The 24142-nt window shown below is 43.8% G+C and overlaps 1 long non-coding RNA gene across 1 annotated transcript in view; it reads right to left on the bottom strand.

Moving 5' to 3' along the window:
• Positions 1-10013: 10013 nt before the first annotated feature.
• The window catches only part of LOC115098055, a 78656-nt gene continuing 64527 nt past the window's right edge, over positions 10014-24142 (bottom strand). The window contains exon 6 of the long non-coding RNA XR_003858404.1: positions 10014-13230. This is a non-coding gene — a long non-coding RNA (uncharacterized LOC115098055). The remainder of the gene's footprint in view (positions 13231-24142) is intronic.

Consider the following 24142-nt stretch of genomic DNA (forward strand, 5'->3'; position numbering starts at 1 on the left):
AACTCATTAACAATTGTGTTCTGCACCCTCCTCCTTTGCCTTATTTCTCCAGCTCTGGCGATTTCGGAACAAGGACTCTGGCAGGACAACATGTACATCCTCGATGCACAGAACTTTTCACACCTGTTGAATCGAACAGACTGTTGGATCTGCACACACATGCCAACCAAGCCTGCGGAGAACTACTGATGCATGCTGTACCATTTAACCTTACAGTATGGACTAATTATCCTTTACAGAGAGGTTTCATTAACTCTCCAGTTAATAATACCATACTACACATTGGTAGCTGTATTCAAGAGACTGCCGCTCTTTGTTGGGACTATGATATAGGGGATGGGAAAGGGAATTTCAGGTGGGAAATATCCATATTGTAACCGAAAATTTGTATTAATCACTGAACACTTGCATAGTTATACCACATATATGTATGCAATTGGCAGATTTCAGGATGTGCAGTGGGAGACCCAAGCAGGTACAGAAAGTATAGAGGGGATGAAGGATTTACCTTTTGTAGTTATATAGCCCAAATGATAACCAATGACATGTCCACTAATCTGTTAGGAAAACATATGGATGTTATGTGGGCGTAGAGCATATATGTACATTCCCCAAGATGGAGAGACAGATGCACTTTAGGCTACATCCTCCCCTCATACTATGCAGTCAAAAATTTACCCAAAGCAAGGCTCCGTAACAAAAGGGAGGCGATAAATAATCCCATAGAAAAGTATACAGAAGCTCAGATAGCTAGAAGCCTGTTTCCCCCAATGGGGACAGCTATGAATTACAGAGACTTACACATCCTAGCTAACTGGACGACTGCCATATTTAATCAGACAGTCCATGCATTAAAATTACTCACAACAGAAGTCTCTCAGATTAGAGAAGTAACATTACAGAACAGCTATACCTTAGAAGCTATTTTAGCCTTAAAGGATGGTGTTTGTGAATTAATTGGATCTCATTGCTGTGTGTACATATCAGACTATAAAGCAAACCTCACACATACCACAGAGCAGATAGAAACCATGGTTGCTGATGCACCATTTTCAGACAGAATACCTACTTCTCCATGGGACTGGCTATGGTCCTGACTCCCTGATATTTCTGGTCTCAAAAGGGGTGATTTCTATTATAATTACTGTAATTATCTTAATTGTTTGCCTGTGATGCTGTATTCAGTGCATACCCAACCCTCATATCCATATTGAAACCTTGCTCTCAGCCCGGATACAAAGATGTCTTGTAAGATGCCTAATAGGGAATCCGGAGCCCTGCAGAGTTGGCACACCACCTGCACCAGCTCTGGGTGATATGGAGATTCAGAAGCTCATCGACAGCTGGCACACCACGTCGAATTATAGCTTTCTTCTCTCCTTAATCCCTCTTCCCCTATTTCCAGCCCATACCAAGACATAACAGATTTCAGTTAGGGTCTAAAGCTTTACTGTGCTGCCCTAAACAAAAACAAAAAGGGTGAGATGTGGGAAATATGCGCTTGCCAGCAAGCCATTTCAGGGTTAAACACTAACTTCCCTTCTCCCTGACATTTGCCTGAATAAAAGCATCACTTGTGCTTAAGCCTCTCTGCCTAGGAGAGGATACCTGACTTCATGTATTTCTCTGGCCTATAATTAATCCTGTTAGCCTGAAAGAAGGGCTGGGTTTTCCCTAGTCAGAGGCAGGACAAAGTCAGGAGGTATAGATTTCAGCAGCCAATGATATGATCCGTGCACACCCCCTGAGCCAAAGCCAATGGTGTAATGACTCTTCTGTTGCTATGGGAAAGTAGCCAATCATGTAATGACACATCATCTGCCTTTGTATGAATGTACAATAAAAGGAAGAGGCTCGGGAGGACAAACTCCTCTTTGCCCTCTTTGCCTTCCCTCCTCCTGCCTGCGATGAAAGCTCTTCATTACTGCTACATCGTACAATTCTGGTCGCTGCATTTCAAAAAAGATATAGTTGCAATGGAGAAGGTACAGAGAAGGGCAACCAAAATGATAAAGGGGATAGAATAGCTCCCCTATGAGGAAAGACTAAGGGGCTGATGCAATACAGTGCACTCAGCCGAGCACAGTTGGACGCAGGTTAAATAAGCGCTAATCCACCCACTAATGCAATAGGAGGATTAGCACCTATTTAACCCGCATCCCAAGCGAAGTGAATGAAAAAGCGCTCATCACATGCAAATGCATGTGAATGAGGCTATTACTCATTCACTCCAATGCAAAAAAATAAATGTGCATCTCAGATGCACATTTATCGCTCAGCTATTAACGCCTGCCAGGAGCAGGCGTTAATAGCTGAGCGCAGGTAAAAGAAGTACAGAAAAGCAGAAAAAACTGCTTTTCTGTACTTCTTTAAAAGTTAAAAAAAAAGAAAAAAAACCCTCAGCCGACCACATTGAAGACCCACGTCGATATGCTCGGTGTTGGTTTTCATAATCGGCTGGCTGCATTATGAAAACCGACGCCGATAAACTCGGCATCATTTTTCATAACTGCAGTCCGCCAGTTATGAAAACCAATGCTGAGTTAATCGGCGTCGGTGTTCATAACCGGCAGACCACCGGTAACCGCGGGGACGGGTTAGCCAGGAGGCACTAAGGTCGCGCAAGCGACCCTAGCGCCTCCTTGCTAGCACAATCCCCTAATTTGTTTATAGCATGGTGCCCCCCTTGTGGGTGCCATGCGTGCGTTAAGAAAGTGGGCACTGAAAAGTCAGCGCCCGCTTTCCACGATTATTATAGCATCGGCCCCTAAAGAGGTTAGGACTTTTCAGCTTGGAGAAGAGACGGCTGAGGGGGGATATGATAGAGGTGTTTAAAATCATGAGAGGTCTAGAACGGGTAAATGTGAATTGGTTATTTACTCTTTCGGATAATAGAAGGACTAGGGGGCACATTTAAGACTAATCGGAGAAAATTCTTTTTCACTCAACGCACAATAAAGCTCTGGAATTTGTTACCAGAGGATGTGGTTAGTGCAGTTAGTGTAGCTGGGTTCAAAAAAGGTTTGGATATGTTCTTGGAGGAGAAGTCCATTAACTGCTATTAATCAAGTTTACTTAGGGAACAGCCACTGCTATTAACTGCATCAGTAGCTTGGGATCTTCTTAGTGTTTGGGTAATTGCCAGGTTCTTGTGGCCTGGATTGGCCTCTGTTGGAAACAGGATGCAGAGCTTGATGGACCCTTGGTCTGACCCAGCATAGCAATTTCTTATGTTCTTATGTTCTTAAGACCACGCCTGCACCCAACATGCTACAATAGTCCTAATACCATATGTGTTACAAGGGTCTTTTGGGCTTTTCTGCAGGGTTTTCTGGTTGACACCATAGCAGTACATGTAAATATAATATACAAGCTCTTGTGATATTTTTACTTCAAAAGACTGTACTTTGAGTGTGCTTTTTCATGTAAATTCTTTTTTTTATAAATGCATACTTTGAAATTGTGTGCGGAGAGGGCCGAGGTAGGTGGAAGGCTGGGCACAAAGCTTAAGATTCACTTAGCAAAAGAATACAAATTAAATGTTAAAAAAAAAACCAGAATGAGAAGGGGCCAGCCCAGTAATTGTTTGCACAGGGCTGCAGAAAAGTCACCCACTGGCCCTGCATGGCGGTGCCCTGTGGTGGAGCACTGACGAGGTTTCCTTCCCTCCTCGGGGAAGAGACTCTGCATGGTAGTGCCTTGTGGTGATGCACTGAAAGATGATGGGGGGGGGGGGGGGGGGAGAAAGGGGGGGCCCACAGGGAGACAACACATGCCTTGTCCCTCAGACGCTGGAGACCCTTGCTATGCCTTTAAGTGTGTGATTCAGAGCCTGTTTAATAGAGAGAGCATGTGTATGTATGATTAGGAGCCTGAGGGTACAAATGAGAGAGAGCAAGAGTCTGTGTCTGATTGAGAGCCTGCAAGGGTGAGAGAGAGCATGTGTGTGTGTGTGTGTGTAAGAGAGAGGAGAAAGTTGCTAGCAAACCCCACCTCTCTCTTCCTCTCCTCCTGCTAATTCACAACAATCTCAGGGCACCTGCAAATCCAATGTTCCCAGAGCATTTTTTTTATCCTTACTATTTTTAATTATTGGGTCTTTGTTGTCTTCTGTTTGAAATATTTTATTGGTGTCTGGAAATTTTTTATTAGAGTTTTTAATTATTGGATATTTCATTCATCAGCTGTTTTGAAATAATATGTTTTTATTATTATGGTTTTACTGCTATTGATGGTGATGTTTCTCTTTTTCCTTTCTTACACGCTGCTTTCAGTCTCTCTGGCTTGTTGCGGTTTCCAGTTCAGTTTTTGTCTGCATGCTTCTAGTTATGTGTTTTGGTCTTTTTATTCTTTGTTAGGTGAGAGTCAGCACATGTGATTCAGGTGAGGTTTTCTGCTGGCGTGTAGTTTCTGTGTAGGGCTCTATAGCAACCTGGCTTGGTCCGTTTTCCTAATAGGAGGTGTACTGGTGTCTTAAGGCCTGGTGTAGTATTTTCAGTGTTGCCTTTTCTTAGGTAAGGTGGTTAAGAACATAAGAACATAAGAAAATGCCATACTGGGTCAGACCAAGGGTCCATCAAGCCCAGCATCCTGTTTCCAACAGTGGCCAATCCAGGCCATAAGAACCTGGCAAGTACCCAATGTTACCATTGCTAATGGCAGTGGCTATTCTCTAAGTGAACTTAATAGCAGGTATTGACTTCTCCTCCAAGAACTTATCCAATCCTTTTTTAAACACCGCTATACTAACTGCACTAACCACATCCTCTGGCAACAAATTCCAGAGTTTAATTGTGCGTTGAGTAAAAAAGAACTTTCTCCGATTAGTTTTAAATGAGCCCCATGCTAACTTCATGGGGTGCCCCCTAGTCTTTCTATTATCCGAAAGAGTAAATAACCGATTCACATCTACCCGTTCTACACCTCTCATGATTTTAAACACCTCTATCATATCCCCCCTCAGCCGTCTCTTCTCCAAGCTGAAAAGTCCTAACCTCTTTAGTCTTTCCTCATAGGGGAGCTGTTCCATTCCCCTTATCATTTTGGTAGCCCTTCTCTGTACCTTCTCCATCGCAATTATATCTTTTTTGAGATGTGGCAACCAGAATTGTACACAGTATTCAAGGTGCGGTCTCACCATGGAGCGATACAGAGGCATTATGACATTTTCCGTTTTATTCACCATTCCCTTTCTAACAATTCCCAACATTCTGTTTGCTTTTTTGACTGCCGCAGCACACTGAACCGATGATTTCAATGTGTTATCCACTATGACGCCTAGATCTCTTTCTTGGGTTGTAGCACCTAATATGGAACCCAACATTGTGTAATTATAGCATGGGTTATTTTTCCCTATATGCATCACCTTGCACTTATCCACATTAAATTTCATCTGCCATTTGGATGCCCAATTTTCCAGTCTCACAAGGTCTTCCTGCAATTTATCACAATCTGCTTGTGATTTAACTACTCTGAACAATTTTGTGTCATCTGCAAATTTGATTATCTCACTCGTCGTATTTCTTTCCAGATCATTTATAAATATATTGAAAAGTAAGGGTCCCAATACAGATCCCTGAGGCACTCCACTGTCCACTCCCTTCCACTGAGAAAATTGTCCATTTAATCCTACTCTCTGTTTCCTGTCTTTTAGCCAGTTTGCAATCCACGAAAGGACATCACCACCTATCCCATGACTTTTTACTTTTCCTAGAAGCCTCTCATGAGGAACTTTGTCAAACGCCTTCTGAAAATCCAAGTATACTACATCTACCGGTTCACCTTTATCCACATGTTTATTAACTCCTTCAAAAAAGTGAAATAGATTTGTGAGGCAAGATTTGCCCTGGGTAAAGCCATGCTGACTCTGTTCCATTAAACCATGTCTTTCTATATGTTCTGTGATTTTGATGTTTAGAACACTTTCCACTATTTTTCCTAGCACTGAAGTCAGGCTAACCGGTCTGTAGTTTCCTGGATTGCCCCTGGAGCCCTTTTTAAATATTGGGGTTACATTTGCTATACTCCAGTCTTCAGGTACAATGGATGATTTTATGATAGGTTACAAATTTTTACTAATAGGTCTGAAATTTCATTTTTTAATTCCTTCAGAACTCTGGGGTGTATACCATCCGGTCCAGGTGATTTACTACTCTTCAGTTTCTCAATCAGGCCTACCACATCTTCTAGGTTCACTGTGATTTGATTCAGTCCATCTGAATCATTACCCATGAAAACCTTCTCCATTACGGGTACCTCCCCAACATCCTCTTCACTAAACACCGAAGCAAAGAAATCATTTAATCTTTCCGCGATGGCCTTATCTTCTCTAAGTGCCCCTTTAACCCCTCGATCATCTAACAGTCCAACTGACTCCTTCACAGGCTTTCTGCTTCGGATATATTTAAAAAAGTTTTTACTGTGAGTTTTTGCCTCTACAGCCAACTTCTGTTTACTGTTTGAGTGCAGGAAATTGGTGCTGTTTTGGTATGGGAGGTTTACTATTTATGTAATTTCTGTTCAGAGTACTTATCTTTCCCTTGTGTCATTCTTAATAAAAGTAATACTGGGCCTTTTTTAAATTATTTCCACGGTGGATTGTAATGAGCAGTGTGTCCGACATGTGAGCGTGGTCTGTCGGCTGTGTCATGATGGGAAAGAAGGAAGAGAATCACTGCCCTAGAGGATTTACCCTTTGATCTCACATGGTATGCCTTGCCTAAATGGCCTTGCATGCAAGATTGTCCCCCCAAGTCGGGTTGACCAGCGCCAGTCTTGCATGCAAGATCATTTTGGTCACACTCCTTCTGTCTTCAAGCACTTACCTCCTCTCTTTTCTGCATTGATGAGAATTTTTCAAGTTAACTCACATTTTATTTTTCATTTGTATCCTTTTTGTATTCTTGTTCGATCTGCATCCCATTAGCTCCCTGCATTCCGCGGGGACCCCTGTTTTTAACATGTGTATTAAGTAAAACCCACACTAAACTTTAACTCAGATTTTAGCATGGGTTTTATTACTATCAGCCCCATAGCAAATGACAGCAGAAAGACCAATTGGCTCGCCCAATTGAGATTCGTCCTCTCCAGTTTTCTACCACTATAGGTAGATGACAATATAAATTACTTAACTTAAACCAACACTAGCTTCCCCACCCCTACCATGCCTTTAATCCAACCTCTCAATCCTACCTCTGTCCAAAGGATGTCCAAATTCTGTGACAGTGCTGGCTTCTACCACCCCCTCCAGTTGACTATTTCGGGCATCTTAAGAGACCCATACAATGCTACCTCTAATTTTTGAAAGGCTAAGTGTGCAAAAATGTTCTTTTGTGCAGTTTTTTTATAAAGTGGAGTTCAAATTTGTGTGCTTTGACTTGTGCACACTATGCTTTGCTGTGTGTGTGTGGGGGGTCACAAGCTGTGGCTGCGCACGTGCGCAGAGCTTAGAGGGAATAGTGGTTCCATACTTAATCAAACACCCAGGTGCCACTAAGATTTGTAATAATCCACATAGCCGCCAAAACTAGTTAGGCAGCTGTCCAAAACATCTCTGCACTCTGGGCAGGTTACCCCAGCTTTCTGGGACGTTCAGTGCAGCTGCACCGCTGCCGTTAGGATTGCAATTCCCGCTCCGTGCAGGTTAGACTGGTAACCATTGGTTGCTTTGTTCAGCTTAGGGCTGATTTAAGGAGGAGGTAAATGTTTCACCTTGTGATTTGCATGAACTTTTGATGCACATTTTTTTGCTGAGCACTGCATTTGTACCAGGGGGCAAATGTTTCCTACTTCAAAGCAGCTGCATTTTGGCAGATGTTTTTTTTTTATTTGATGCAAAATCTTTTAGTGTACAGCACTAGAAACATAAATACATAAGACTTGCCATACTGGGTCAGACCAAAGGTCCATCTAACCCAGTATCCTTTTTCTAACAGTGGCCAATGCAGGGCACAAGTACCTGGCAGGATCCCAAGGGGTAGATAGAAAATGTTTTACACTCACCTCATGGGATGGAGCAAATGTGACATTTCAGTGTACGTGACAAAGACTCACTATTTTGTGGTGTTGCCATTTTTCCATCTTCCAGCCAATCTTTGCCGCTTGCCTGTAGCATTTTAAAGGACTCTGAGTGCCTCCCGTTTTAAGATCTCATTTTCAATACACATTGATAAAACCCCCTATACAGCATTTGACAATTCAATATAGATACAGTTTGAGATACAGTTAAAAAACCTTCTACAAAATAATACATTAAATCCAGAAAGAACAGATTGAAAAGGCCATTCACCTATAGGTGTTCAGATGGAAACCGTGTCCTTTCCCCTGTACTTCTTATGACACCGCTGGCCAACCATGGGCGTCAGGGCTCCGGCTGCCGGCAGTCACTTTGTCCTGCCACAGCATCTTCTTGTGGTTGCTGTGCGGGTCATGCAGACACATGTTTCTCAGAACTACAGAGTTTGGCTGCCTTTGCCCAGCACAGCACCTCCTCCAAAAGTCATGGCCAGAGTACTGCACCTAAAGGGGTCACAGGCAGATGGATAGAAATGACCATGACAAAAGACATTTTCCTATGGAAAGAATATGTAAGTGCAGTAATATGACATCGCTGTGACATCACAACTAGGGTAACCAATTGGATCCATTTGTTTCAGGTTGATCCGATCCTGGTTTCTTCCCCACCCCTCCCCATTTCCCCCCCCCCCCCTGACCTTATGGACTTCAGTTCCTTCTTTTCTAGATGAATTTGCATATACTGGGTCTCCACAATAAATAAGCATGAGATATATTTGCATACAATGGAGGCTGTTCATGCAAATATGCCCCATGCATATTCATTGTGGATATCCTGAAAACCAGACCTGTCTGTGGCTCTCCAGTGCTAGACTTGTCTGTTCCTGTACAAAAATATTCAGCAGAGGAACGGCAATTGGTCAGTCCAAGCCAGGCCTTGGTTTTGTTGTATTTCATTCATGGCTGGGGTGCTCAGCTCGACCCCAGCATCTGTAAATCCTTAATGAACATGCAGCAGATATATCTGTATACATTTTAGAGAAGTGAAGGCAAATGGGTCTCCTGTGTATTTATTAGGGGTATCCTGAAACTCAGACTGGTCTGCAGCCCTTAAGAAATGCAGCTGAACAACCCTGATCTGTAGACTTAGAAATTCTGATTTCCATTGGAAAAGCAGGAACTATAAGTCTGAGGAACCGAAACAGAGCCATTTGCATGCACCTCCTCCCATTCCTTGCAACTGTATCACATGCAGAGTCATTGTGGATAGCCTGAAAAGCAGGCCTGGTTCTGGCTTTTGAGGGCTGGAGCTGGTCACCCCCTGCTTATTAGGTTGGCCATTTGGTTCCAGATTTTCAGGACAGTTTGACCCAGTCCTGGTTTTACCCCACTGCCTGCGTGAACTGGAAATCTGCTGTCCCTATTGATTTCCCTAAGAAAAGCCTTGGGACAAAACCAAGATTGGATCAACCTGTCCTGAAATGTTGGAGCTAGTTGGCAACCCTATTCAGCATCCCAGTATTTCCCAACCCTCTCCTGCAGGCACACCTAATCAGTCGGGTTTTCAGGATATCCATAATGAATATGTATGAGATAAATTTGCCTACATTAGATGCCCAGGGTATGCACATCTATCTCATGCGTAATTATTGGGGAAGTCTTGAAAACCTGACTGGCTAGGTGGGAAACACGGCAGTATCCAATCCCGAGTCTCCATCAATTGGATCCATGACCCTGAACAGGCCGGGTCAGTCCTGGTTTTACCCAGAGTGCATCCATGTAGTTGAATTTCCAATAACTACAGGAAGAGCAGGAACTGCAGGTCCCTAAATATGCTGAGGCTAAAACCAGAAGCAGCTCAGCCTGTCTCTCATAGCATTGGCGCGAGTTAATAACCATGACTCAGCAGGGTGCATATTGTAATGAAATATTTGGTAAAGCCAGAGAGAGGGAATTATTCACTGGGAAGAAGGTTGTGGAATCAAGTACCAAACATTACCTCAGAACATGTATTTTTATTTTTTTGTTTTCAAACACGATCACGTGACACAATTTCAAAATGTAGTACTTGAGATATTTTCTGTATTATACAAATTACACGTACAGACACAGCCCATCACAAAAGTTTGAATTTGTGCAGTGCTCTTCATCCAAACAAGACCCCAGAGTGCTTTAGGGGCCCGGCCCGGCCCTGACTCGCATGCTTGTGACTCTACTTCAGGCCTTGCACATAGGCCGCTGACATGAGTCAAAGGAGGGGGGGGGAGGGGGGCAGTGGCCAACGGACTCATTCCTGTTCCCCATCTGTGAGAACAGAATCGCAGACAGCTCAGCACAGATATTTGGGGATGGTGGGGGAGACGGAGGAGCTTATCTGCATGTAATTAGCTCTGCTTTACCTCTCAACAACTGAACATCCTCAGCCCTGGCCCCCCCTCAGATCTTAATCTGTCACCGGCACTCTCTGCCTCTCGTACTGAACCATGAGAGAACTCTCCTTAATTGTACACGTTAATGCAGGCAGTGCTGGCGCCTCTTATAATGTAAGAGTGGCACTATGCGCGCATTTAGCATGAGGCCTTGGAGACAAGGGAATCTGGAGGCCAAGCAGTTCTGGCAGTGAAATCTGTGCATGGGGACCCTCTTTTATAATAAAGAGACACAGACACGCAAAGTGTGACCATGTGTAGGCTTCTTATCAGATGAGAGTTGTGCTAATTCTAAAACAGTGCCATGGGGAAAGGCTCCCCCATGGCCTACAATGAAACAGTCCAGCTCTTTAACCCCACTGTAGCCACTGAGGGTATACCAGAATGGGGGGGAGGCAGGGGGAAGGGAGGAAGCTGTGTGATGGAGGGTGCAGCTGAACCCTCCCGCATGCTTTCTGGAACAATTAAGCATGGGGAGGTAAAATGACCTTAGAATCAACAGTGCAGAGAGAATTTTAGAGGCCCAGCGTCCTGACTTTGTATCTTGTGCTCCAGCAGAGGCCATAAAGCCATAAAGCTTGATGATAGAAGGCAAACACTTTCTACAACTGGCTTGAAACGTTTGGCACCCATACAAAAAAGCTCTCCAGTTCCTCCATCTCTACACTCACGTGTGCAAACAAAAGAAGAGGCTGGCAAGCGGCAGACCTAGGTTTGAATCCCACACCTGACACCTAACTCTCAGAGCATCCAGGCAGGGACGGATTTAGGGTTTTGCCCCCTTAGGTCCTTTTGGTGCTCTCACAGGGCAGCGAGCAGAGGGCTGTTCTCTGCTGAATGAGAAGGCAGCACATCTTAGCTATCCCTGCTGCCCCTAAATGTTTATTGGGTGCCCATTGACAAACCCAGAGCTGCATCCAGGGCGGAGAATGCCACAGTGACAGGTCCTCAGCACATCCCAGTGCTTGCAGCGTGGGGGACCAGGTGGAAAGCGGGTCTTTTCCTGCCTAAGAACTGTGGCTGCAAAGGTATAAGAATTGGGGTGGGGGCATAGGAGGATAAATACAGTAATACATTTTTTTTAAATTAAATATAAAGTACAAGCAATTTACATGGGCATCATGATATGGAAGCAGAAAGAGTGCAGACATATTCATTGTAAAACCTCTCCTTTCCTTCCTGATGCACTTGTGTAATGCAGACGCGTCTACTAGGACTTTAGGAAAGAGATTTGGAGGGAGGGGGTTAATCCTTACCAAACTTATGTTTACCATATGAGAAACCATGAAACGGAAAAGATTTGGATGCAGTTAGGAAATTCCCAGAGCAGGCTCCCTTTCGGATAGCTGGCAGAAGATGATCTCTGTATAGAGATTACAGTGGAAGATTATATCTAGAGGGACAGCTGATTGCTGGGACTTTATAGAGTTTTGTGAAATTCACCAATATTTTCCTCAATACCTGCCAAACGTGTATTATATCTGTGAAAGCCCTATAGAGGAAAATTGAACTTATTCATCAAATCATACCTCTGTTCACAAAACCAATGTTCTAGCCCAGTGTTTCCCAACCCTCTCCTGGAGGCTCACCTAACCAGTCGGGATTTCAGGATATCCATAATGAATATCCACAAAATGTATTTGCGTACATTAGACATCCAGTGTATGCAAATCTATCTCATGCATATTCATTGGGAAATCCTGTGTGCCTCCAGGAGAGGCTTGAGAAACACTGGGTTAGCCTAGTGCTTTTCAATGCAGTCCTGGGGGGCACACCTAACCAGTCAAATTTTCAGGATATCCACAATGAATATGCATGAGATAGATTTGCATGCACTGCTTCCATTGTATGCAGATCTATCTCATGCATATTCACTGCGGATATCCTGAAAACCTGACTGGCTGGGTGTGCCCTGAGGACTGGGTTGAGAAGTTCTGTTTTTGCCAGCTAGCAACGACAGTGCACACTAGCTTGACATACAGCAATTGCTTAATAACAATGATGGATTTCCACCAGCTACATGATTTAATACATCAGAAACAGCTTAAGCGAATGCTTTCTTATAAACTTCTAAAGAGGAACAGTATGATGGAACAATGTTATAATACTCAAGGCTATAATCACATAGGACAGATCCAGTCCTGGTTTTATTTTCACTGCTTACATGGCCCTGTAGTTCTGATATTCCTAAGAAAAGCAGAAACTCCATCTCCAAGCAGCCAATGGGGGTAAAACCAGGTATGGCTCAGCCTTAAAATAAGAACTGTCTGGTCAACTTATTTCAGTGGTATTCCCGTACAACCCTCAAAGGCCACCAACAGGTTTTCAGGATATCCCTAATAAATATGCATGAGATCATTTTGCACACAGGTATATGAAAATCTATCTCAGGCATATTCAGATATCCTGAAAACCTGACCTGTTGGCGGTCCTCGAGGGCTAGGAGTAAATACCACTGCCTTCAGCTCTCACCCTGGAATATAGAGAGGCAATGTGACTTGTTCAAAGTCATCCTGTCAGTGGCAGAGGAGGATTTTAACTTGTTTCCCAGGACTTCTCTGACTCTTAGCTCAGTGCTCCAACCCCTTGGAACCACTCCTCCTGTCTGGAATACACAGGAGGCAGGGGGCAAAGTTAAGAAAAGAGAGAGACATTCAGCTCAAACAAACGGTAGTGTCGGCACCGAGTCTTCAGTGCTGGTATTCCCTTACAAGCTCCTGGTCCATCTTGAAATTCTGGTTTATTTAGGAGGATAGTGAGCAAAAGGAGCCTCTTCATGCATGCTGTTCTGTAAAAGGAGAAAATGTTTTAAGCAGAGAAGCATGGGTTGAGGATGGAAGCATGGACACTACAGAAGGATCTGCTTCATCCGGCAAAGGTACTGTGGATACCCTTGCAGTGGATATGAACACAAGAACCAGGCACATGGTGTTGCCAGTGTCAGCAACCAAATGAAGTAAGGACAACATTCAAAAGTAGAGTGATGATTAAATACTGGGAAGAGCAAGATACCCCACGCTATAAATAATCAAACTTTTATCCTTGCTTGGCTCCAAGACACACAATCCAAATTCAAGATTTTTTTTTCTTTTAATGCGAGGCCTGGTTTCTATGATTAGAGATATGCAGAGTAATTGGGCTCCAGGGCATTTTTAGAATCACATTCCATGCAAAGCCTGTAGGGACCGATTATCATACATGAAAAAATAAAGTGAAACCTCTTCATTCTAGATATTTGTAATACTCATTCTGCCCTGTCTTTCTAAAGCAATACTTCTTAACCCAGTCCTGGAGGCACACGTAGCCAGCCAGGTTTTCAGGATATGCACAATGAATAGGCATGAGATACATATACATGCACTGCTTCCCTTGTATGCAGATCTAGCTTATGCCTATTCCTTGTGGATATCCTGGCTGGCTAGGTGTGCCCCAAGGACTGGGTTGAGAAGCACTGATCTAAAGGTTAAACAGAAGAACAACAAAGCTTTACTACTCTTCATCCAGGCAGACCAGTCCAGATAAGTGGGTGATGCTCACTGACCAGCAAATGGCGGCAGAGATGAACAGATTCTCCGATGTCACCCTTCATACGTGCCTTCTCAGTGGCAGGTCCTTCTCTTTGGAATTCAATCGCAGCAGAGCTTACACTCCTGACTAATCCCAAAGAATTCAGGGAAAAAATTAAAAACCTACCTTTGTTCCATCGATTCCTTCGATAAACTAAACTCAACCTAACGCTTCTCTTTCGAGCTTACTTTTATTTAATTGTACATCTAGTTAAACTTCGACTTTTAAAGAATTTCTGTTTTCATTTGTTCAAATATGTATGTTACAACACGGAAACCGCTTAGACCTCTATTTTGAACAAGCGGTATTCTAAAAGATTTTAAATAAATACAATATATAACCATGCTGATGCCAGCAGGCAGTAAAAGTGCCTGTGCTGTGAATTAAGACCTGGGAAGGCTGAACAGAAGAGAAGCTGTAAGAGGCAGCTCCTGAGGCTCCCCTCTCTCAGCTGCACGGTGCCTGGGTCAGGAGGCTTCCAGTGGTATCGTGATTGGGGGCTGGACTAGGTGGCCTTCTGTGTCCCCTGTCCCCTCCTCCTTTTTCCCCCCTTTTGTGTTGGTTCTTTTCCTTTAAGACTTCTGGCTGTGAGCCTAGAGTAAAAAAAAAAAAAAAGCCAAAAAGCAGAGGCAGACCCAGAGTATCGGACTGGGGGAAAGCCTGGGTTTCTCCTTCCAGGCTATGGCAGCGTCCTTGTTTAATCTGGGGCACAGCACCAGTCGGTAATGGTAGCAGCTGCAGACCCACGCTCTGCTGTGGGTGCGCAGTATGGAAAGTTACAAGTGGGGGGGAGTGGCTAAACTGTACCACGACTGTTTGAAAGAGAGGGGAGAGCAGCAGAGCAACAATAAGGAGTTCCTGGGGGGCACATGCGTGTTAGCGGAGCCGGTCAAGCAGCCTCTTCCATTCGGCGCATGGCTATGGCTATCAAAGGCAGGTATGGCGGCCACGTTTAGACGACGGGGGCGTGAAGGAGAGCTCAGGCTGTTTTCAACTGCAGTCCTTAAAGGGGAAGTTTCTTCTCGCTCAGCTGTGGAAGCTTCTTCCTTATTCTGGGCCTCAGTTTCAAAAGAATTTTTTAAATGTTTACAGGACTCCTTATTGTTGCTCTGCTGTTCTCCCCTCTCTTTCAAACAGTCGTGGTACAGTTTAGCCACTCCCCCCCACTTGTAACTTTCCATACTGCGCACCCACAGCAGAGCGTGGGTCTGCAGCTGCTACCATTACTGTCTGGTGCTGTGCCCCAGATTAAACAAGGACGCTGCCATAGCCTGGAAGGAGAAACCCAGGCTCTCACCCAGTCCGATCCTCTGGGTTATATATTGTCTCCTGCATGAGACTAAATACAAAGTTGAATCTTTATGGGTAGAAATCCCTTGTGTGTCGGGGAAGACTATAGTGATAGGGGTATATTACCGTCCACCTGGTCAAGATGGTAAGATGGACAGTGAAATGCTAAGAGAAATTAGGGAAGCTAACCAAATTGGTAGTGCAGTAATAATGGGAGACTTCAATTACCACAAAACAAATAATGAGCAAGGACTGCACTTCAAGCAAAATCGCAATGTACAATTAGTGCAGGAGGATGTGTAATCCTGACAAAACTGATTCAAACAGTCTTATAAAACAGGATGTCTTTTATTTTTTCAATATGGCAACTCCACAAGGTTATACGAGCACCGGCTTAATGGCGTCCCCCGACACGGTCCCGTGTTTCGCCGCGGGCTGCATCGGGGGGGATCGCCACCGCTGGAATTCACACAAAAGCTAGAACATAAACAAATTAATAGAGAGTCAGAATAATAAAAGGGACTTACAACCGACCAAAATAAGTTCCACACAAGCATAACATACCTGACAGCAGCGTTTTGACAGTGACAGGGAGCGCAACGCCCTTCAAACTTGACAGGTATTTAAAGGATCACACCAGTCCTAAAGCACCCAATTAAAAAGGGGGGAATGGCTGCCCAGTAATACAGAAATTAATATCAGCCAAGGACCCAAATTCTAAGCTCAATAATGGTGTAAGTACACAATATAGTCTTATATATAGCAGACCTCATACAAGATATACGTATTTCATGCTAATTAGCATAAGTATACCGCAGTATAATCATTGGTCATATAGTGTCCAGAATTTTTTCAAGAATTTTCTTCTGCATACGTGAACATTAAAGCCCGTTGACATATTGTGAGAAAAGTAACATTGCAAATTTTGCATAGCATTTCAAGCAAAGCACTTAGCTTAGTAGTTCCGAGGGGTAAGCAGAGACATGGAGGTGAGGACGTGCACGATGGCAAGCCCTTGCCATCGTGCACGTCCTCACCTCCATGTCTCTGCTTACCCCTCGGAACTACTAAGCTAAGTGCTTTGCTTGAAATGCTATGCAAAATTTGCAATGTTACTTTTCTCACAATATGCCAACGGGCTTTAATGTTCACGTATGCAGAAGAAAATTCTTGAAAAAATTCTGGACACTATATGACCAATGATTATACTGCGGTATACTTATGCTAATTAGCATGAAATACGTATATCTTGTATGAGGTCTGCTATATATAAGACTATATTGTATACTTACACCATTATTGAGCTTAGAATTCAGGTATTTAAAGGAGACAGAGGCGCCAAAAACTACAGGGGAGGGAACCACGTGAGTGAAAAAAGGGGTTTCATTGGTTCCCGTTCCTGTAGTGCACCCAAGCAGTGAATCAGCCTAACCTGCTAGGTAAATAAAAACCATTCGATCTCCCGATTTAAACCTTTTGGGGACACGGTGTCTAACGTGAAGATCCAGCGTTGTTCAATCCTGCCCAAAATCTCAGCATAATTGCCTCCCCGCAAAGGACGTGAGACAACTTCAATGACACAAAAAAAGAGATCAGAGAGGGAATGTGACTGTGATATCCAATGATCAACCAGGGGTTCCTTCTCTCGCTGCAAACGGATATTAGAGCAATGCTCTATAATCCGAGTCTTTACCATCCGGGATGTTTTCCCAACATACATTAAAGAGCAGGGACAAGTGATTATGTAAATTACTCCAGAAGTAGTACAATCAGAGTGGGACCGTAGCTGAAACATTTTACCTGTGGTGGGGTGCGTGAAACAAGTCATACCACTTGTATGAGAACAGACCGTACACCTGCCACAGGGCTGATGGCCAACATCAATGACAGGATCACGCGGCACTGGAAGATCAGAGTGAATCAATTTGTTCGTTACATTGACGATATTTTCTTATTGTGGCTCGGCACTGAGGTGCAATTGTTTATGTTTATTGACCACCTCAATGCTAGTGACCCGAGTCTGCAGTTTAACTTTATTTTTCATCGGTTTCAGATACCTTTTCTAGATGTACTTGTTTCTGTAGATGATGGTCGGTTTTCCACCACCATCTACCGAAAAGAGACAGACCGTAATACCTTGTTGTCCTTTCAAAGTTGTCATCCGAGTGCACTGCGTAAGAATATCCCTACTGGCCAGTTTTTTAGGCTTCGCAGATTGTGCACCACCACTGGTGAATTTCTGATTAAAGCCCATGAGATGTCATCTCGCTTCCTGTCAAGAGGGTACCCAAAGTCAGTAGTTAAAAAAGCAATGAAACGCGCCTTATACACAAATCGGGAGCTATTATTTTTGTCTTCCGGTTCTCCCGAACCCCCCGTGACAAACTTTATATTACCATTCTCCACTCTGAGCCGGCCCATCGCTGGCATGATCCGGCGACACTGGGAGGCCCTGTCTTTAAATACATTGTTCCCTGATCCCCTTCGGTTTACTTTTCGTCGGGGTAAAAATCTGCGAGACAAATTGATTCACTCTGATCTTCCAGTGCCGCGTGATCCTGTCATTGATGTTGGCCATCAGCCCTGTGGCAGGTGTACGGTCTGTTCTCATACAAGTGGTATGACTTGTTTCACGCACCCCACCACGGGTAAAATGTTTCAGCTACGGTCCCACTCTGATTGTACTACTTCTGGAGTAATTTACATAATCACTTGTCCCTGCTCTTTAATGTATGTTGGGAAAACATCCCGGATGGTAAAGACTCGGATTATAGAGCATTGCTCTAATATCCGTTTGCAGCGAGAGAAGGAACCCCTGGTTGATCATTGGATATCACAGTCACATTCCCTCTCTGATCTCTTTTTTTGTGTCATTGAAGTTGTCTCACGTCCTTTGCGGGGAGGCAATTATGCTGAGATTTTGGGCAGGATTGAACAACGCTGGATCTTCACGTTAGACACCGTGTCCCCAAAAGGTTTAAATCGGGAGATCGAATGGTTTTTATTTACCTAGCAGGTTAGGCTGATTCACTGCTTGGGTGCACTACAGGAACGGGAACCAATGAAACCCCTTTTTTCACTCACGTGGTTCCCTCCCCTGTAGTTTTTGGCGCCTCTGTCTCCTTTAAATACCTGTCAAGTTTGAAGGGCGTTGCGCTCCCTGTCACTGTCAAAACGCTGCTGTCAGGTATGTTATGCTTGTGTGGAACTTATTTTGGTCGGTTGTAAGTCCCTTTTATTATTCTGACTCTCTATTAATTTGTTTATGTTCTAGCTTTTGTGTGAATTCCAGCGGTGGCGATCCCCCCCGATGCAGCCCGCGGCAAAACACGGGACCGTGTCGGGGGACGCCATTAAGCCGGTGCTCGTATAACCTTGTGGAGTTGCCATATTGAAAAAATAAAAGACATCCTGTTTTATAAGACTGTTTGAATCAGTTTTGTCAGGATTACACATCCTCCTGCACTAATAATGTACATTGAGACTTCAATTACCCCAATATTGACTGGGTAAATGTATCATCAGGTCACGCTAGAGAGATAACGTTCCTGGATGGAATCAATGATAGCTTTATGGAGCAATTGGTTCAGGAACCGACGAGAGAGGGAGCAATTTTAGATCTAATTCTCAGTGAAGCACAGGACTTGGTGAGAGAGGTAACGGTGGTGGGGTCGCTTGGCAATAGTGATCATAATATGATCAAATTTGATTTAATGACTGGAAGAGGAACAGTGTGTAAATCCAAGGCTCTCGTGCTAAACTTTCAAAAGGGAAACTTTGATAAAATGAGAAAAATTGTTAGAAAAAACTGAAAGGAGCAGCTACAAAAGTAAAAAATGTCCAAGAGGCGTGGTCATTGTTAAAAAATACCATTCTAGAAGCACAGTCTAGATGTATTCCACACATTAAGAAAGGTGGAAAGAAGGCAAAAAGATTATCGGCATGGTTAAAAGGGGAGGTGAAAGAAGCTATTTTAGCCAAAAGATCTTCATTCAAAAATTGGAAGAAGGATCTAACAGAAGAAAATAGGATAAAGCATAAACATTGGCAAGTTAAATGTAAGACATTGATAAGACAGGCTAAGAGAGAATTTGAAAAGAAGTTGGCTGCAGAGGCAAAAACTCACAGTAAAAACTTTTTTAAATATATCCGAAGCAGAAAGCCTGTGAGGGAGTCAGTTGGACCGTTAGATGATCGAGGGGTTAAAGGGGCACTTAGAGAAGATAAGGCCATTGCGGAAAGATTAAATGATTTCTTTGCTTCGGTATTTACTGAAGAGGATGTTGGGGAGGTACCCGTAATGGAGAAGGTTTTCATGGGTAATGATTCAGATGGTCTGAATCAAATCACGGTGAACATAGAAGATGTGGTAGGCCTGATTGACAAACTGAAGAGTACTAAATCACCCGGACCAGATGGTATACACCCCAGAGTTCTGAAGGAACTAAAAAATGAAATTTCAGACCTATTAGTAAAAATTTGTAACTTATCATTAAAATCATCCATTGTACCTGAAGACTGGAGGATAGCAAATGTAAGCCCAATATTTAAAAAGGGCTCCAGGGGCGATCCGGGAAACTACAGACCAGTTAGCCTGACTTCAGTGCCAGGAAAAATAGTGGAAAGTGTTCTAAACATCAAAATCACAGAACATATAGAAAGACATGGTTTAATGGAACAAAGTCAGCATGGCTTTACCCAGGGCAAGTCTTGACTCACAAATCTGCTTCACTCTTTTGAAGGAGTTAATAAACATGTGGATAAAGGTGAACCGGTAGATATAGTATACTTGGATTTTCAGAAGGCGTTTGACAAAGTTCCTCATGAGAGGCTTCTAGGAAAAGTAAAAAGTCATGGGATAGGTGGCGATGTCCTTTCATGGATTGCAAACTGGCTAAAAGACAGGAAACAGAGAGTAGGATTAAATGGACAATTTTCTCAGTGGAAGGGAGTGGACAGTGGTGCCTCAGGGATCTGTATTGGGACCCTTACTTTTCAATATATTTATAAATGATCTGGAAAGAAATACGACGAGTGAGATAATCAAATTTGCAGATGACACAAAATTGTTCAGAGTAGTTAAATCACAAGCAGATTGTGATAAATTGCAGGAAGACCTTGTGAGACTGGAAAATTGGGCATCCAAATGGCAGATGAAATTTAATGTGGATAAGTGCAAGGTGATGCATATAGGGAAAAATAACCCATGTTATAATTACACAATGTTGGGTTCCATATTAGGTGCTACAACCCAAGAAAGAGATCTAGGTGTCATAGTGGATAACACATTGAAATCGTCAGTTCAGTGTGCTGCGGCAGTCAAAAAAAGCAAACAGAATGTTGGGAATTATTAGAAAGGAAATGGTGAATAAAACGGAAAATGTCATAATGCCTCTGTATCACTCCATGGTGAGACCGCACCTTGAATACTGTGTACAATTCTGGTCGCCGCATCTCAAAAAAGATATAATTGCGATGGAGAAGGTACAGAGAAGGGCTACCAAAATGATAAGGGGAATGGAACAGCTCCCCTATGAGGAAAGACTAAAGAGGTTAGGACTTTTCAGCTTGGAGAAGAGACGACTGAGGGGGGATATGATAGAGATGTTTAAAATCATGAGAGGTCTAGAACGGGTAGATGTGAATCGGTTATTTACTCTTTCGGATAGTAGAAAGACTAGGGGGCACTCCATGAAGTTAGCATGGGCACATTTAAAACTAATCGGAGAAAGTTCTTTTTTACTCAACGCACAATTAAACTCTGGAATTTGTTGCCAGAGGATATGGTTAGTGCAGTTAGTATAGCTGTGTTTAAAAATGGATTGGATAAGTTCTTGGAGGAGAAGTCCATTACCTGCTATTAAGTTCACTTAGAGAATAGCCACTGCCATTAGCAATGGTAACATGGAATAGACTTAGTTTTTGGGTACTTGCCAGGTTCTTGTGGCCTGGATTGGCCACTGTTGGAAACAGGATGCTGGGCTTGATGGACCCTTGGGCTGACCCAGTATGGCATTTTCTTATGTTCTTATGTTCTTATGCTGTGAGAGCAGCGGGATATGTAGGATACTGCTCGCTTGGGCCTCTCACCCTGCCACCCGCAGCTATTTCACTTTTTTGTTTTTCCACTCAAAACATAATTATCAGCACTTTGGAATACTTCCTGCATCCCCTTGGAAGCTTACCTGCCTCGGGCGATGTCATCTAGGCTTGCAAAAAAGAATAAAGAGAAAGCAAAGCCGGGGTCCCCCAAGATGGCCGACAGCCGCATGGAAATTGCTCGGGACAGAGCTCAGATGATGGCGGTCAGTGAACTAAAATCGATAGTGGTAGGCGCGTTGGATCCAGAGTTTTAAAAAAATTGCGGAAAAATTGATTATGTCTCTGCGACATTATCTGGATTTGAGTGGCACATGGCTGAAGCCGAGCAGCGGGTTTCTAATGAGCAGGATGGTCTACTCAGTGCAAAAATGGATATCACTGCCATTCAAGCGGCTTTGACAAAACAGGAGGAGCGGTTAGAAGGCTTGGAAAATCGGTCTCGCCACAATAACCTGAAGTTCACATTTATTCTAGAAGTAGTGGACGGCCGAACATTGTCCAATTTTTTGGAATCCTAGTTGCCTTGTGAACTGAGCCTTGCTAGTAAATATGGAGTCCTGGGGAGGCCATCTGGAGAGAATGTTCCCATGATGGGGAGATTGGTCAGAGGACTGCTGGCTGGAGGAGTTTGATTGAAAGGCTTACCATCTGTGTCTTGTTCGAATACCGGTGAGACCCGCCCACCCCCCCCCACCCCAATGACGTCAGCATCCGGGCCTTGAAGACCCGATAAAACCACCAAGGCTGCGGGGGGAAATCCGGAGGCTATCTGGAGAGAGCATTCCCCTGATGGGGAGATTGGTCAGAGGACTGCTGGCTGGAGGAGTTTGATTGAAAGGCTTACCATCTATCTGTGTCTTGTTCGAACTCCGATGAGACCCGATCCCCCCTGATGACATCAGCATCCGGGCCTTGAAGACCCGATAAAACCACCGAGGCTGCGGCGCACAACCACCGGCGCGCTGCCGAAGCCGCATGCCTAAGAGGCTTGCCCCTTATTGCGGATTTCTTTCCTCTTGAATACCAGAGTTTATGGGTAGGAAGAAGAAAACAAAGTTCGTGACTTCATCCGCAGGCTTGGGGACAGTGAGAGGTCCAATAGATCAACACATGGAGCGATGGGTAAGCCAGTTAATGAGGAACTCTATACCTGAAATGTCCTTTTCTTCAGGCTCCCCAGAGAGTCCTAACCAGCCACCATTACCCCATGCTGCTATGGACAATTCTCTTTCATTGACTGCTAATTCCCAGCTTAATATGACAAGTTTGTAAAGGCAGCAGGTTACCTTAAGGGAACCTGGCTCTTTAGAATCAGGTTCTCTTTTACAGACTGGTAGTCTGAGTTCTTTTAACCTAGACCCCCAGAAAGTAACATTAGCTGATGTGTGGTATTTATTAGTTAACATGGAAAAATCATTATCCCTTTCAACAGCTCAGTTTGGTAAATTTTCAAGCAAAATTACGTATAATAAATTTAGAGATATCTTCAGGTACTATTACATCTCAAGTAGCCTCATTACAGTCGACTAATTCTGCTTTTATGAAAGATAGTTTAATGCTACAGAAACAAATGGAAAATTTGGAGAATGAGATCCATATGAGGAATCTTCGCTTTCTAAATTTTCCTGTTTCAAGATTAATATCTGCTACTGAACTATTTAGAAAACATTTAAGTAAAGTATTATCCATTACATCAGTAAGAGAAATGGCTATTTCTAAATTATATTATATTCCTGGTTTTAAGCTGAGGGCAGCAGATCAGGAAGAGGAGATGGATATATTACAGGGGGATAGCCCTAATTTGACCTCTTTTTTAGAGGCATCTATAGATGATATTCCTACTAGGGCTACACTTTTGGTATCCTTTTGTAGTGAGCAGAATAAAAATGTGTTTTTTCAGAAATATTTTAGAAACAAAGATGTTGCATTTTGCGGTCAAAAAATCCAGGTATTTCCAGACGTTTCAAGAAGTACTCAAATGAGGAGAAAACAATTCCTCTTGTTAAAACCTAGAGTTCTATCCCTTGGGGCAGTTTTCTTTTTTAAATTTCCCTGTAAATGTTTGGTAATTTATCAGAAAAATAGATTTATATTTCAAGATCCACTGCCATTCAGCCTCTGCGGCCTGGAGACCTCCCATGCCATCCGCTTCCACATAGCCTGGAGGCTGCTGTTGTCGCTGGCACCTTCGCGGCCCGGGAGCCATTGACGTCATCTTCTCCCCTGTGCGGGCAGGGCCGCCGCCTCCAGCCTCCTCTTCGCAGCCCAGTGGCCGCCGCTGCCATTCCTTCTGTGGCTAGAGGAGCCGCCGATGCCCATTCCTGCCTTGCAGCCTGGTGCCGCTCCTGCTTCCTCTTCGTAGCATGGATGCTACTGTCCTTGGTCCTGCCTCCTAGGTGTGTGGCTGCGCCTCTCCTGCCTTCTTAAAGGACCCGCGATGGGAGTAGCCCCGCAGTCCCACTCGATGATGTCATCAGGGTGTCTCCTCTTCAGCCCTATAAAAAGGCCCTTCACCAGTCCTCCAGTGCTCTTGGACTTCTCTTCATCTCCAGCTTCTTCAAGGCACTCCGTTCTTCATGGGAATTCCCTTGTCGTCTTCTTCTGTGGTTCCTGTTCCTTCGTCATGTCTTCATCCATGGTTCCTGGTCTCTCATCAGATCCCGTGTCCTCATCTTCAGATGTCCCTGACGTCCTCGTCTTCAGATGTCCCTGATGTCCTTGTCTTCCAATGTTACATCTCC

Source organism: Rhinatrema bivittatum, chromosome 8 (assembly GCF_901001135.1).
Source record: "Rhinatrema bivittatum chromosome 8, aRhiBiv1.1, whole genome shotgun sequence".
Lineage (NCBI taxonomy): Eukaryota > Metazoa > Chordata > Amphibia > Gymnophiona > Rhinatrematidae > Rhinatrema > Rhinatrema bivittatum.